The sequence below is a fragment of the Meleagris gallopavo genome, chromosome 4 (genome assembly GCF_000146605.3).
Source record: "Meleagris gallopavo isolate NT-WF06-2002-E0010 breed Aviagen turkey brand Nicholas breeding stock chromosome 4, Turkey_5.1, whole genome shotgun sequence".
Classification (NCBI taxonomy): domain Eukaryota; kingdom Metazoa; phylum Chordata; class Aves; order Galliformes; family Phasianidae; genus Meleagris; species Meleagris gallopavo.
In genome coordinates, this window is record NC_015014.2 from 49,616,068 (window position 1) to 49,621,281 (window position 5,214).

The following is a 5,214-nucleotide window of genomic DNA, read 5'->3' on the forward strand; positions in this document are numbered from 1 at the left end:
TGGCATTCAGCCAGAATTTGTCAAGCCAGAGGTATTTTGATAAAAAACAGTTTGTGTCCTACAAATTAATGTTTTCTGACAAGCATTCATCAGAACATTTCCAGTGAGTTTAATTGCTGAGTAACAGGCGCCATAATATTTCACCAAGTATTTCTACAACAATAGGATATATTTGGGTCAAACTACAGCATGCATCTTCAGTGCTAAATTAATATTCTCTCTGCTATTGTTAGTTCAGGCAGCTCATAGCTAGCTGAAACACAAAGAAGCTAATATTAAAAATTACTTAGCAGTGGCTAAAGCAGCCATTGAATTGGTAATATGTCATGTAATTATCTTGATTACTTGAGGAGGCACTTTTACCATCTATTCAAGCTACATATTTTACATATATATAGAAAGCCACTGCTCTATGACTTTGGTCTGATTTACTTGGCTTTGTTTTGTCAGAATTAGATGCAAGTTTTATGAGAAAAGCAACCTTAAAATGTCCAACAGAAATATTCAGAATGTGCTGGTATTCAGAATACAGTTTATGTACAAGGAGGATTCTCAATTGAATTAATTATAAATGATGTAGACAAGGACTCAAATGTGTATTTCTTTGAGGCACCTAAAATCAGACTTTTAATACTTCTACAGAAGCAAGCTTTAGGTTTTCCAAGGAATTCAGCTGAAGTTCCATATTGTGTTATCACTGCCATATAGATTATCTTTGCTTCACCCACCTGGACACCACAAATTGTTGGTGACAACGTCCATAGCTCCTGCTCTGATTCCATGCTAGATTATTTTAAAATAGAGATAGCAGTGTTTCAGAATTGCCTCCTGTAGAAGTGATTCTTCTGTGGGAGCATAGCCTGACATAATAGCATAGCTACTTTACTATATTGCTAGAAGGATAAGATTTTAAACACCTGTTCAGATATGAATGATACATTTACTTTCATATCTCTATACTGAAAACTCGTTTTGCTCCAAAGATAAAAATAGTTCTTTCTGCCAAATCCCTGAACACTTTTATTTCTACCCAGGAACCTGTTGACCTCTCAGAAGCAACCAGTACCTCCCAAACTCTAATCAGCTGGTTCCAGATGGAACAAGTTCATGCACTGGAGCAAGTTTTTTGGAGAAGGTGGTTGTACTAAAACTACATACGTACCCTGCTTGCTACTCTGTAAAAGTGCCCCAAATATATCAGTGTTTAGAGCAGATACCTACTGAGTAGTTATAGCCTGCCTGTGTAGAGAAAAAGTTATTCAGACCTTTTACAGAAAGTATGTTATTCTTGTCAAGAAGTTATGAAATAAGATGGGAAAGATTTATTAATTACCTGGAGGGAAAGTCACAAATATGCTGCATGAAGATCAAGCTGTAAGTTTGAACTTAGTTTTCATTCACTGTGTCATGTTTTTCACTGTGTGTTTGGATGACTCCAAGTCCAGTGTGCAGGTAGTACCATGTGCTCCAGTAGATACATATTAATTTGGAATTGTGGCATAAAATCATAGATTATCCCAAGTTGGAAAGGTTATGCAAGGATCATCAAGTTCAACTCCTGAATCTGCACAGGACCACCCAAAAATCAGACCATGTATCTGAGAATATTGTCCAGATGCTTCTTGTACTCTGGCAGCTCAGTGCCATGACAACTTCCCTGGTATCCAATCTGACCCTTCCCTGTCAAAGCTTCATGTCATTCCCTTGGGTTCTATTGCTGGACACCAGAGAGTAGATCAGTGCCTGCCTCTCTGCTCCCTCTCATGAGGAAGCCGTAACCTTATCAGCCCACCAATCAGCTATCCCGTTTGGCCCCATCTTCAAAGTGGTGTTTGAATACTGAGGCCTATACCACTGATGCAGACAAGTTAATTGCCTGTATCTTGTAATGGTCTGTTGATGTTTAACAGATAAAGTGACCCTTATGCTGAAGATGGAGCTTGCAGCTATTCTGTTTTTATTCCATTGCAATTGATATGCAAGGAAAGAAAATAAATATAACCTACCTATATGGCAGTACTCTTGATGCATGCCCAGGTAGTTCACTGACCCACAACTATGCTGGCTGAAGTAGAAGGTCAGATCTGATGTTGTAAGGGTTAAAGAGTAAGGTTTGCTAAGTTCGCACCTACTGGTGAGTTCAGCTGCAGCTGTTAGCAATACTGAATAAATGGACTCCATTGGTGATTAATTGAACTTCCAGATTAATTGAACACCCTTGTGTTGGCTCAAGGATTGATGGGCATGGGGTAGAAATGCATGGTCATGTGATTTTTCCTTAGTTCATGGTCAGCAGCCAGTTCTGGGGAAGATTGCATGATACTAGTGAAAGTGTGTTTCTTGAACTTGTATTGGAATAAGTTCTGCATGTAACAGGCCTGACTGAGTCATCTACAAATAATATGAAAATGCTTGCTAAGGGTTTTACTCAATCTGTAGAGATAATTCATGCTCTGTAGTCCAGAAATTTAACAAGCTACAAGAGCATTTAATTTTTCTAAGAATGTCTTTCCTGATATAATGTAAAAGTTTTCATGTTGAAGCTCAAGCTCTTTTTTTTCTGTATTTGAAATCAGTTTTGAGTGCCAATTTTGTTTAAAAGTCAGAAAGCTCTTCAGAAGATAGCTAACTCACCAACATTTTTTCTATTGTTAAGCTAAATCATATTCTGCAGACTTTCTGTGAATAATTAACTCCAGAACTTACTGTGCTGCTTAAATGAGGCCCATACTAGTGCAAATAATTTTGCTTTCTATGAGCAGACTAATTCATTTTCTATGCTGTGACACATACTTATAGAGGAAATCATTCTTCAATGTCATTTTAGCAACAATGTTTTGTATGTCCATATACCTCTTCTGAGATGGAGCTGGTAATCCATTGCATTAAAGATTTAAATACTTCTTTGATGCTAAAACATTTTTCTTAATTCCATAAATATCTGGCACTTGTTCTAAATTGAAGTGAGATGTACTGTTTAATATGACATAGCGAGTTCTGAACTCACAGCCAATGAGCAATGTCAAACCCTGACTTTTTCCAAGCAATTAATTTGATAAATGTTCTTTAATGCAATGTGTAGGCCTATTAAAATACCTGTCAACACTGCAGAGGCCCAGCATAAGTTTTTCATTTCTATAGATTGGCCTTTCAGAGATAATGGATAACTTCTAAGATTTTATTTCGGAAACTTCTAGCAGAGCTAATCCCAGCAAAACATTGAACACAGTGCTATGTAGTTCTAGAACTTATCTGAGCATTTATCCCATTTCTGTCTTGTCCCAAATCCCCAACTACACTGACCTCTGCAAGGGCTGAATCTTTAGGATTATCTGAAAGGGGATTAAAGATAAACCAGCAGCTGAATTTCCACTTAGCCAACACGTAGCACTCAACCAACCTTCTTTTGAGAGGTTCTCTTTAATTTCGGTGAATGCTGAAGTATCTCATATCTTTCTCTTTCCAAAAGTAGACTAAGCCTTGTTCTTCTCCATTACTCCATTATCCTGAAGTAAGGGGAAGATTATCGGAAAACTTCTTTCAGATTTCTTGGGATGTGATTTGTCCAGTCACCAGAGGGTACTCATGTCTCAAGCCTCTTAATATTAAATATGATGTCAACAGAAGCAGTATCATTGTGGTAATTGTATTTACATACTAATGAATGCACAATGCTCTTGCTTCATGGTAAAATTGAAGCTACATTTTAATTTAATTTGATCTGCATGGTATTGGTCAGAGGAATAAATATATCAGCTCTTCATCAAACAGAAATGTAGCAGAAATGAGTTTAATGGCATTTGAATGCACTGATTTTGTATTTATATGATTTTACCTGGATCAGAAATACATGGATTATGTTACTGTCTAACTGCTGTGCTGTGTAAGGTGTAAGGACAAATTGGATTAAGGTAATGTATGTAAAATACAAGACAAATGTTATTTCAAATACAGGCTGATATTTATTGAGACATTGCAGAGTCACCATTAGATTTAATTCAATATAAAGGACGTTATAGAAGCAGCAGCAGCAGCAGCAAATTTTGCAGTGCTGCAATTGCTGCTTTGGGGATTTTGTCAATGTTATGAAACTTTTAGGAAATCTTCAGAGCTTTTGCCAAGGAAAAGAAAATACTGGAGCTCTCAACTTATGGTGCTTAAAAGATCAAAACAAATAGGAATTGGCAACTTTTTACAAAGTAATCTTGTACTTCAGCTGAAAAGAGTGCTAATATATTTCAGCATGTGCTAAGCATGATATATATAAGTAATGTTGGCTTGTAATCTATTATATGTTAGGTAGTATGGAGAACAAATTGAAGGGGAGTTTACCAGTGACTTCCTGCTAAACATTAGATCAGATAAAGAGAATATTTCAGATGTATCCATTTGACATGCTATGAATACAAAACCTATGGGGGCTGTTTTAATGTTATTCAGTGTATCATCTGTTTAGAATACAAGACATCATCTCAACAAGTATTACCATCTGTCAGTTCTAGGTACGCTTCCATATGGAGATTCATGAAGCTCATACCTTCTGGAAATACTGTAACCTTGGCCTTCTGGAAGTTTCTAAATAAGTTTTTTCTTTTTTTTTTTGTGACAATAAAACATTTGCTGATATGGCAGAAAGGACGTGTTACTGAGTGCGTACTCTGAAATGAATAAATGCAAACAACAATACGTATGGCATGCCCTTTTCCGGCAGATAAAACAACTTCTTGGTATTTAATTGACCATGAGGTCAAAGCCTTTCCTTCAGACTTATTTTCTGATGCAGGTTGACCAGATGCATGACCGGCATTGATAGATGTGTGTAATGCTTGGTGGATGTTTAGAGACGTATCTTCAGACTGTACCAATGCTGCTGGTATTGTATATGATTGATCTGATAACAATAGAGCTGGAAGAAGATAAAACGTATGAGAAATTAACTTGTGACCTTTGTTACAAATTGAAAGAATTGCCCCCAAAAGTCCTTGTTTTGAAGAAAGCTGAACACTACCTTTTGCTGCCAGTCCCTGCTGAAATCAGAATTAGAACATTTGTTCTGTTCTGTCCTGCCTCTAGTTGGAAATTCTGAACAATGGAACAACTGGATACATTCATGTATACTAAACATTAAAGACTGATCTACAAGCTCTTTTGTTATTAGATATTTATTATTTTTAATGCAATTAAAATGATCTGTAAATACATCATGCAATGATT

The 5,214-nt window shown here is 36.5% G+C and overlaps 1 long non-coding RNA gene across 3 annotated transcripts in view; it reads left to right on the plus strand.

Moving 5' to 3' along the window:
* The window catches only part of LOC104910796, a 12,399-nt gene extending 7,803 nt beyond the window's left edge, over positions 1-4,596 (plus strand). For all 3 annotated transcript variants that reach the window (XR_002114461.1, XR_002114466.1, XR_002114464.1), the window contains one exon: positions 1,035-4,596. This is a non-coding gene — a long non-coding RNA (uncharacterized LOC104910796). The remainder of the gene's footprint in view (positions 1-1,034) is intronic.
* The last annotated feature ends 618 nt before the right edge of the window (positions 4,597-5,214 follow it).